Genomic DNA, 11954 nt, shown 5'->3' with positions numbered 1-11954 from the left:
ACATGATCCTATTAGATGATCTCATGTCGACCTCGGCCAAAGACTCCAGAATAAATGATTTGTTTACGGAAGGGAGTCACCATAGAAATTTATCGGTCGTCGGTTTAAATCAGAATTTATACTTTGGCAAAGACCCCACCCAGAGACGAAACTGTCATTATCTCGTTCTCTTTAATAACCCCATTGATCGACAACCCATCATGACGCTGGGCCGACAGATGTATCCTTCTCGAGGGGACTTCTTTCTCCGGAAATTCGAAGAGGCAGCGAGCACACCTTTCGGGTACCTTCTGGTTGACCTAAAAGCTAGAACCCCGGAAGCCTCCAGATTGCGCACAGAGGTCTTGCAGATCGGCCAGGGAGAGACACCAGACCGAGATATGGAGGACACTCGTCTCTCCGAAGACGAAAGTTCGGTCTCGTCAGACAAAGACATGGCCGACGAGACAACAGACCTATCGTCAGACGATGCTGAGAGACGAGAAGATCTCATCGCCTGTCGGGATTGTGGAGTAGTGTTTGCTCACTTTCGTGGATTGGAAGCCCATAGTCAGCAAGGGTGTGGGAAGAAAAACGGCATTGTTCTCCCGATGACCGGGAAAGATGTAGAGGATGCTTTGAGCGGATTAACCGTGACCGTGTGCTGTGCAGAAGACTTACCTAGCTATGTGAACGACAGACCTAGAACGTTTGTGGTCAATACGGACAACTGTGACCAAAAGGGGAGTCATTGGGTGGCTTTTCATTTTCCCGCATCGGGTCCACCCGAATTTTTCGACTCCTTAGGACGATTTCCGGAAACGTACCAACGCTATTTTAGAAATGTACTCATCGTGAATGGACCGGAATACTGTGTGGTTGGCAATCAAATTCAACCCGATGATTCAAATACCTGTGGCTTGTATTGTATTTATTACGTCAAATTGAGATGTCTAGGACTCGAGATGAAGGACATTATCAGTACCTTTTCATCCACTGACTTGATCAAGAATGACAGCAAACTCGTAGCCCTATTTGGTTAAAAAAAAAAATAATAAAAGAAAAAAAAAAATAAAGAAATAAATAATAAAACAGGAAAAGGAAAGAAAAGAAAAGAATCTTAAACCACCTACATGTATATGTAGCAGGTCTCAAGTCCTGAACCAGACCTGGTATCTGGAAGTGTGAGAGAGATTTAGGTGTTCGTGTGAGACATATCCTTAGGTATGCATCCCCATGTCGAGTCCAACTCTGATGTCCGCGTGAAGGCCCAAATATAGCGTGAGTGTACGCGCGCAGGTCTAACTATAACGTCTCGCGTCCCGATTTCAGGTCCAAATATGGAGTTGGTGTCCCGAAGTCCGCGTGAAGGCCCAAATATAGTGTTCGCGTCCGCGCTCAGGTCCAACTATAGCGCTCGCGTCCGCGCGAAGGCCCAAATATGGTGTCGGCCTGTGAGTCATACCCTTAGATTTCAGAGTCAACTACGGTGTCCACGCTAAGGCCCAAATTTAGCGTCAGCGCATGCGCGCAGCGCGCGTCTCGCGTCCGAGGTTTTGGGGCTCATACTGCTCGCACTATACTACTAATAAAACTCCTGGCTCTGATGGCTTTTCTACTGAATTTTTTTTTTTAATTTGGAAAGATCTCCATTTTTTTGTGGTTGAATCTTTAAATTATGGTTCAGAGCAGGGAGAATTGTCAGTAACACAAGAGCAAGGAATTATTACTTGCCTTCCAAAAGGAAATAAACCACGTCATTTAAAAAAAAAATGGCGTCCTATTTCATTTTTAAACACTGTCTATAAAATTGGGTCAGCAGTTATTTGCAAACAGATTTAAGACTCCTTGAAAAACTTATTAATCTAGATCAGACTGGTTTTATCAGTGGGAGGTACATAGGAAAAAATATAAGGCTTTTATATGATATCATGCAATACACAGAAGATGACGAAATAACTGGACTCTTGTTGTTAATTGATTTCGAAAAGGCTTTTGATTCTATTTCTTGGGATTTTTGGCTAAATGTTTTAGAGTTCTTTAATTTTGAGGAATCAATTATTAACTGGATAAAAGCTTTGTATAATAATATCAAGTCTGCAGTTATACCATCTTCGCTAGCCAAGGGTTACGATCCACTCCCGCTCTCTCCACCCTTGGCGGATTGAGCCGGATTTTGTTAAAACAATGCTACGCCATCTAGCGATAAATAGATGACACGCCCACTTCTACTACATCATTTTTGACCAATGAGAGCACTTGTAATATATGTAGTTTGGTTAATAACAAAAATGGCTGCGCCCAGTATTTACAAACAAATATGTGATAAATTTCAAATTTCTTCTCTGACGGCTTATCAGGAGAAACCAATAGACAACTTTCGAGTTCGATGCATTTCCGTTAAAAACTCTGTTTTTAGTGAACGTCATTTATGCGTTTAGGGGCGTCGTCACTTTCATTCCAATGTTGAGCGAGTGGTTGGAAAACTATAATTCTATATTGTACGAATTATACGACAAATTTAATTCTCAAAATTGACAATCAGCATTGATATATGTCATTAGGGAATTGTCATTAAGTACTTAAGAACAACCATTATTTCTAGTTTATCCTGCACAGTGACGATCACCAAGACGCTTGATGAACGTAAATAGTGCAGGGATACAGGCGACCCCCTCTATCTGGTAAATGACGTCATAAAGGCGTGTATAATTGACGAGTTTTTTCCGGTGACGGATGAACTCGAAAGTGGTCTATTAAAGCAATTTCGGAGGGAAATGATGTGTTTGTGGGAAATGATCAATGACATACGAGAGTTTTGCCGTGATTAAACCTGGATCGACGGTTTTAGTGATTGCTCCGCTGTTGTCAGAACAGTCTGAGAAGTTACAAAAGTTAACATTTAAAGCTACATATATAGGCAAAAACGTATCCGAAAATGAAGCAATTGAACAAGGAAAATATGATTTCGTTTTTGGAAGTCCTTAGGTTCTTGTCGGAGACACCAAATGGAGAGAAATATTGAAATCCGACGTATACCAGAAACATATGGCATTGATTGTGGTTGACGAGGCTCACACGGTAGTACAATGGTAGGTTGTTTTAAAACTATAAATGTTCAAATGAGGCATTATTTTTGTTTCATATATATAATGTGATAAGAAAAGGGGTGAGAAAGGAAAGCTACATGCAATATCACATGTGAACCATGTTAAAATAAGGAGATGTGGTACATGTACAACTAATTTTATAGGCATCAATGCCTCCCCTCAGTCTTCAACATTGAGCAAAACCAACAGCATATAGCCAGCTGTTACAAAGTCATCAACAAATAAAATGAACCTAAATTATCAACAATAAATAAAAAAAAAAATATTTTGTACCACAAGCAACAACTGCTAATTGATTTACGGGCTACTAACTTAAGGACTGTTTTATATTAGTATTAGACATATAGTATTGTTTTATTTCTAAACCCAGAAAATGTTAAATTGTAAATACATGTACATGTATGTCCTAAAACATAAAATACAGCACTAGCATCTTTGCTAGCCAAGGGTTACAATCAGATACATGTATTATAAAAAAAATATTAAAATATTAATATATTCTGACAAATTACCTAGCTGTATATCATATTAATTTTATTTCAGGGGAAAAAGTTATGACACAGAGGAACCATTTAGAGAATGGTTTGCAAGAATTGGTGAATTGCGATCTTTATGTCCAAATGCATCAATGGCTGCATTAATTGACCGCCACATCAGGAGCAAGCCAAAGGAGAAAAATAACGAAACTGTTGTGTTTCCGTGCACATTCTGAAGTTATTTTGGATTCTCCAGATCGTGAAAACATTAAGATTTCCTCATTATGTATTCCCAATAAAGACAATCTGGAAAAAGTGTTTACTTGGTTGATAGACACTCTAAAAAAGTCAAAAAGAAAAAACTGAAAGGCACATAATATTTTGTGAAAGTATAGCAGAGGTTTCAAAAATCTATGCAATGTTCATTTAACAATTTGGTCATAACAGCCAACTTTTTGAAATGTTTCATAGCAAAACAAATGAAAAAGTAAAGGACAAAATCCGAACTGATATGACAGTTGACGGAGATATTAGTATATTTATTTGTACAAATGCTGCAGGAATGGGCGTTAATTTCTTTGGGGTTCATAACATTATACATTTCAATTTGCCTCGACTTATTGATACTTTTGTTCAGCAGATGGGAAGAGCAGGCAGGGATGGAGAATTTTCTAATGAACTAATTCTGTATAGGAATCATAAGAGTCACCTGAAGAAGGTTGAAAATGACTTGATTAGAATGGTAAAAGATGATAGTAAGTGCAAACATGAGTTACTTTGTGGTGCGTACTTGATTTCTCACCAAAAAAAATGTTCCTTCTCATAATTGCTGTGACACATGTGCAAAACAATGTTCTTGTGAGGATGAACAATGTCCACGCACACATGCTGCTTTAACAGTAATCAATGACACAGAATCAGATTCATCAGAGGAAGTAATGCATAGATATGTTTCTGATAGTGAAAGACAACTGATAAATCAAAAACTTATGTCATATAAATACACATTAACATCAGCTTGCTCTGGATTCACTGTAGATTCAAATGTAGTGCATGGACTAACAGATGAAGTTGTGACAAACATAGTGGCAAATTGTAATACAACTTTTACTTGTGATGACGTAATGGGCAAGTTTCCAATTTGGTCATTTCAAACAGCTGTTGACATCTGTAATATAATATGTGATGTTCTTGGTGACATTGATATGTATAATTTACTGGAAGACACAGAGGAGGACTCCAATTGATATTTGAATAAAATAATAAAAGCACCTTAAAAGCTGTACATTGTATGTATATATAAAAAGATGTGGTATAATTGCCAATGAGAGAACTCTCCACAAGAGACCAAAATGACACAGAAAATAACAGCTATATGTCACCATACAGACTTCAACAATGAGCAAAGCCCATACCGCATAGTCAGCTATAAAAGGCCCAGATATGACACTGCTAAACACGAGACAACTGATGGCCTTATTTATATGAAAAATGAACTTAAATTAAGCTCTTTACCAAGAATATTAAAGGAAATACATGTATGTGTTATGATTGGTCCTTTAATCGGAAGAACATAATTTTATTTATTATTTGTAATTGGCTTTGCTGTTAGTACCTTGTGTCAACTATGATAATATAGTTTTTTGTTGTGCTAATGAGTTGCACCCTGTGTGGGGTTGATTACACACTTACACCCTTATATATATAAAAGAAGAGGTTGTATGATTGCTGATAAGACAACTCTCCACAAGTGACCAAATGACACAGAAATTATCATCTACAAGTCACCGTACATCGTAAACCTTGACTAGGGAAGATGCCGTCGGGTCTTCAACAATGTGCATGTTTCAAGTCAGAAACCTGTTCTGAAGTGGTTGTCATTGTTTCATGCCTGTCAAATTTTGTATTAGTTCTCATGTTACAGGTCTTGGACTTACAAAGTAAACTATTTGGTATGTTTATTTCTACATTGTCAAAACTCACCAATTGTATAATATACAGAAGTCATTTAATTTGAACTCTACTGATTAGTTGTCTCATTAGGAAGAATCACCACATCTCCTTCTTTTTATAAGTCAATGAGACAGCCTCACACAAACAAGATATACCAAACATACTACATGTATGTCAACTAGCAGTTGTCTATGCAATATCTAGCTATAAATGATCCAAAGTGAATAAATGTTGTTGGAATAAATACATAAAAAAATCCATCAACAAAGAAACAATAAAAATACCTGGCAAAGGAACTACAAAACTTCACATGATTGTGCTGGAGTGCAGTGACAAATATTTCAGTTCCAGGAATGAAAATAACAACAATTAAAAACCAATTGTTCAGAGAACAATTGAAGGTCTTTCCATCAAAACAATGTATTTTGATATGAATGTTGTGAAACTAAATTTAAAATGTCATTTCAATCGTCAAATGATAGCTTCTAGTACGTTGATTCCAAAAATATTTGGTTTCCATATATTTTTTTTAAATAAGGGAGATAATTTGTTACTACAAAAAATAGCTACTTCCGGTTTACAAAAGGTTACTTCCGGTTGTTTCTTTCAAGGTTAAATGGTTTGATACCTTTTTCCAAAAGTTTCATAGCTTTATCATGTATACATATAACATAAAAGCAAAGGTCAAAATCTAGAACGTCAAATTAAGCTATGACCTTGAGATCAATTTCAAGGTCATGAACTAAGGACCTCAAATCAAAAGACCATAGGTCTTAATTATATTTGGTTAATGACTTATATCACCAAACACGTATTTTTAAATACAAGAGGGGAGAAAACTCCCTTTTACATTCAACGTGCCTTTGCAATAAAAAATTATATGTTACGACATGTCGCAACTAACAATTTAGTAAAAATAATTTGTTGATATCTTATACGGTCTTTGGATATAAGTGAAAATAAGCCAAATTCAAATATTAGAATATGACCTTGACCTTTGACCTTGACCTAATTTTCATTTTTTTGGACCAAGGACCTCAAATCAATAGATCCTAGGTCTCTATCACTTATGGTTTATAAGATAGAAATGCATATCACTTATATCAGATGCATAAGGGGAAATAACTCTCATATGGAGCGGTCATATTGCTTCGGTCAAAATAGGACAAATCATGCAAAGGATATAACGAGCAATTTTGTAAAATAAATTTGTCGTTATCTTTTACGGTTGCGAAGGAGTTGTGAGCACAAGGAAAACAGTGTTTGGGGAGATAACTCCTACAAAGAAAAGTATTTGGTTACGCAGGGTAAATTTCAAAAGCGCATAAACTGTTCGATATCATATACCAAATATCAAAGCGACATATTGCGAAACAAATGTTTATCGCAAGAACAAAATTAGGCGGAAGAAAAAAAAAAAAAATTAAAAACCAATTGTTCAGAGAACAATTGAAGGTCTTTCCATCAAAACAATGTATTTTGATATGAAAAGTTGTAAAACTAAGTTTAAAATGTCATTTCAATCGTCAAATGATAGCTCCTAGTAAGCTGATTCCAAAAATATATTGTTTCCATACATTTTTTTTAAATAAGGGAGATAATTTGTTACTTCAGGTTTGAAAAATGTTACTTCCGATTATATTTGAATATTTACTTGACACTGATTCCAAAAATATCTGGTTCTATATACTTTTATATTAATAAAGTACAAAACATAGCTATTTCCGGTTTACAAAAGGTCACTTCCGGTTGTTTTTTACAAGGTTAAATGGTTTGATACCTTTTTCTAAAAGTTGTATATCTTTATCATGTATACATATAGAATAAAAGCAAAGGTCAAAATCTAGAACGTCAAATTAAGCTATGACCTTGAGATCAATTTCAAGGTCATAAACCAAGGACCTCAAATCAAAAGACCATAGGTCTTTATTATATTTAGTTAATAAGTTATATCACCAATAGCGTATTTTAAATACAAGAGGGGAGAAAACTCCCTTTTACATTCAACGTACGCTTGCAATCAAAATTTACATCTTACGACATGTCGCAACTAACAATTTAGTAAAAATAATTTGTTGATATCTGATACAGTCTTTGGATATAAGTGAAAATAAGCCAAATTCAAATATCAGAATATGACCTTGACCTTTGACCTTGACCTAATTTTCATTTTTTGGGACCAAGGACCTCAAATCAAAAGATCCTAGGTCTCTATCACTTATGATTTATAAGATAGAAATTCATATCACTTATATCAGATGCATAAGGGGAAATAACTCTCATATGGAGCGGTCATATCGCTTCGGTCAAAATAGGACAAATCATGCGAAGGATATAACGAGCAATTTTGTAAAATAAATTTGTCATAATCTTTTACGATCTTTTACGGTTGCGAAGGAGATGCGCTAACAAGGAAAACAGTGTTTGGGGAGATAACTCCTACAAAGAAAAGTATTCGTTTACGCAGGGTAAATTTCAAAAGCGCATAAACTGTTCGATATCATATACCAAATATCTAAGCGACATATTGCGAAACAAATGTTTATCGCAAGAACAAAATTAGGCGGAAGAAAAAAAAAATAATCAGAAGAAAAACAATAGGTCTTTCCACAGAAAAGTGGAAAGACCTAAAAATGTTTAAACGAACCCATTGATGAACCTATGTGCTCCAGAAGGACAGGGATTCATTCTACATGTGGACACATTTGTTGACCTATATTATGAATGTATCAGTTTACAGGATGGGCCATAACCCTGACCAAGGACCAACTATTTCAGGTTTTTTTTTTTAATAGATATAATATTAGGTATGGGGGCCTATGTTTTTTTCATCGGTTAAGCAACGGCAATTGTGTAGCATTGGATTACTAGTCATTGACTGTAAAAAGGTACATTTTAATCTACTTTAAAAATGTGAAGTTTCTTTTAATTGCATAGTCAACATATTGTACTAAATAGGATGTCATATTAAATTATAAGTGGATTACGGACAACAAGGGACGTCTGTCATATTTTATTCCATTAAATGTTCAAAAGGCATCAAAGTCGTCATCTAAATTGTCTCATATGAAAGACGTTCCTTGTTGTCCGTAATCCACTTATGTAGCTCCGGCACTTTCAATCTAGAGAAGATGTCTGAGAATGCCGGAAATTTTGTATCTTCTCTACCAGGAATAAAGTCAAAAACACGTGCAGATTGAAGTTCTGACATCATAGCAATAATGTCATTTAGTTTGGATGGTTCTGTTCTTCTTCTTCCTGTCATATTCTTATTCACTTCTTTTTGCATATTTGTAAAAATCTCTTCTTGAATTTGCAATGTCAAAGCTGCATTTCTTGCACTCTTGTAAGTAGCATTAGCGAATTGAGCATATATTTTCTTCTTCACTGCCTGGACCAGCATTTCTACCAAGTTGTCATTAGATAAATTATGTCCAATATTGCCATGCATATTGGCAGTACAATTCCAAATATATGCATACGCCATTCGAGGAGTTAATAAAGAATAACAATAGGCCATGAATCTAAATAGCTACAGTTGGTATTTTGTATGATTTCCAATGCGAGACAATAACATCTGGAATTTAGCATTTAAAAGAATTCTATCTCCATCTCCCATCTTGTAGGCATCGTTTGTGTCCCTTAACAACAATGAACACTTCACGAAAGAAGCCCGGTACAGTGCTATATGGTCATTCTTAGAAGGAGTTTCTTGTTCATTATCAAAGTCCCATTGATGTTGAATTTTTAAGTGTTTCTTTATGCCCCCTTTTGTTTTATATTGTTTGTAACAAACTTCACGAACATATTTCTGTAACTGATTGTGATGCATTGCTTCGATTTGCCTGATTTGTGTATCTAAGCGAATGTTCTTGCTGAGAGAGCTGGCAAATCTGAAATATTGTATGACATATTAAGAACATTTAATAATAAATAACTTTGGTGTATTTACTGTTTTCTGATTGGTTAAAATTATTAGTTTTATTTTCAATGTTGTCAATTTTGATGACGACACGCCCACTCTGACGTTGTGTATTCATACGCCAACATGTGTGTACGTTGTTATTGTTAATATAAATAATATAAAAAGTTCTTTAAGCCTAATTTTTGATATAAATTTATTTATAATGAATGGCAATAATTTATTTTTATTTTATTGAACCATAAAACTAATTTTTGACTCTTCACATTTTACATAATCCGCTTCGCGGATTTTTCAATGTGAAGAGTCAAAAATTAGTTTTATGGTTCAATAAAGTCAAAATAGATAATAGCCATTCATTAAATATACATACATTGTACAAGTACATGTAAATAACGAGTCAAATGTCTGTCAGCATTTATATCATGACCAAATGAACATATTACCAAGTAATTGAACTGTGAAATGTAGGTCATTGTGATTCATGTGCAACAAAAAGTTATTGAACTATACATGTTCGCATGTAAAATATTTTTTGGTATTTAACTAATTTCAAAGAAATTGACCCATTGTAAATGTAAGATGCAAGAAAAGTTTGATTTAATAAATTCTGAGGCTAATTAACAGCACCCCTTTTTTGTGGGAAAACATTTTGTTTTAAATATAGTAAAGGGATCACTAAAGTAAGAATGGACCCCCCTCTTATGATTATTTATGAAACTGCCACTGATTTTTATATTTTAAATTCTATAATTATAAATTATAAAAAATTGTCTTCTTTTGGTTTCATATTTTTTTCAGGCTATCTACTATACAACCACTTTCAGGGTGATTACCGTTTGTTATCTTTATGTATTTCTCCAAGATGTCTTCTTATACTTTGGAAATATATCTGTACTTTTCATCTTCTGGTAAAATGTCAAACAATGGCTATTTCCTTACAGGCTCTGCATTGATTTCAGACAAATCCAGTAAATGCATACATGCAGCCACAATGTAGGAATCCAAGCTGTCCTCCACAAATCAATAATGAGATCTGAAAAGGAAATAACAAGTCTGTTTATATATAAATATAAAAAAGACAATGTTGTATGAATACCTATGAGACAACTCTCAAGAGACCAAATGAATAAGATATTAACAAGTTTTACAGCCTTCAACAAAGAGCAAAGCCCACACTGAATAGTCAGCTGTAAAAGGTCCTTGTACTTTTATATCCCAACAAGACTAAGTACTGTGACATTTTTTTAAATCATGAAAAATAAGGCAAAGTTAATGGAACATAAACCATATAATTAACTACATAATTATGAAGGCATCCACATCCCTTTATGTATCAACTATCCAAATTTCATTCCTCTTATAACTTGCATGTATTGAATTAACGATAAAACTAGGCAGGAGGAATACACTATTCATACAAATGTTCCAAATTCTATATTCCAATCTGAAATTATGATAGGAACAACTTTGCCTCGCATGTATATCATGTATATAAAGGTACCTGTATTTCTGAACAACCTCTCCTGAACCACGAACATCAATCCTACTTAAAAAATTTCTAAGATGAAATAGGGTTCCTTTATCTCCCGCATAAGTACTCTTGTAGAAAATCTGGTAAATGAACTGAAAGAAGACAAAATAAATTGCAATTTAATAAAATGGTTCATTTTCAACTTCTCATAAATCAAATGTTAATCGTGAAAATGATAGATATACAATTTTTAGTATCAGGGCATATTCTGTATCAAAACATTTTTTAAAAAGATTTTCAAAACAAAAATTCAGAAAAAAGAGGGGGAGGGTGTACTTTACTGTCCCCTACATGTATATGTACCAGTGGCAGTCTAAAACTTTTCATAAGGGGCGGGAGGGCACTCCAGTCATGCTCCAGTGATTCCCTATATAATCAACCAAATTTTTCCAATGAAAGGGGCCCGGCCCCTAGTCCCCCCCCTAATGTGCACCACTAATTATTGAAACAAAACTACAAATTTCAAAATTGCTTAACCATTAAAAATATAAGAACTTGTGCTACATAAGTATGTACATAGTAGTCAGTATTGAATTGCATGTGTTAGGAAATTGAGCCATCTATATAAATCACAGCTAAAGACTATATCCTCAAAAAATAATTGCCATACCGGGTACTATAGTATATGTGTATTGGCATTTTCAATATAAACTTGAATTGTCAAGTAATTTAATTCCAACATGAGAACTTTCTTGTTATATTAGAGTCTTTGGTTGATAGGGTGAAACTAAAAAAAAAACATTAAATACTATCTAGTCTAGCTAACAATAAAAAAAACAGAAATTAATAACCAATTAAATAAAATAAAGTAACGAAAATAAGAACCTATCTGTACCAACAAACTTGTCAACAGTTTCAAGAAAATGTTAAACAGAAGTTGTTTTTGTGTTGTTTTTTTATTATAAAAAACATAAATCCAAATTAATCATTTGAAGTACAACTATTTGCTTGTGCCATGTTGTTAGGTTTCTTGGTACATT

The 11954-nt window shown here is 34.4% G+C and overlaps 2 pseudogenes; one reads left to right on the top strand and one right to left on the bottom strand.

Moving 5' to 3' along the window:
* Nucleotides 1-3627: 3627 nt before the first annotated feature.
* On the top strand, nt 3628-4938 carry LOC139526277 (ATP-dependent DNA helicase RecQ-like; annotated as a pseudogene).
* Nucleotides 4939-8513: 3575 nt separating this feature from the next.
* The window catches only part of LOC139526276 (uncharacterized), a 14118-nt pseudogene continuing 10677 nt past the window's right edge, over nt 8514-11954 (bottom strand).

This window comes from Mytilus edulis, chromosome 6 (assembly GCF_963676685.1).
Source record: "Mytilus edulis chromosome 6, xbMytEdul2.2, whole genome shotgun sequence".
Taxonomy (NCBI): Eukaryota; Metazoa; Mollusca; class Bivalvia; order Mytilida; family Mytilidae; genus Mytilus; species Mytilus edulis.
Note: the sequence above shows the minus strand (reverse complement) of the source record. Positions and strands in the feature narration are given on the sequence as shown.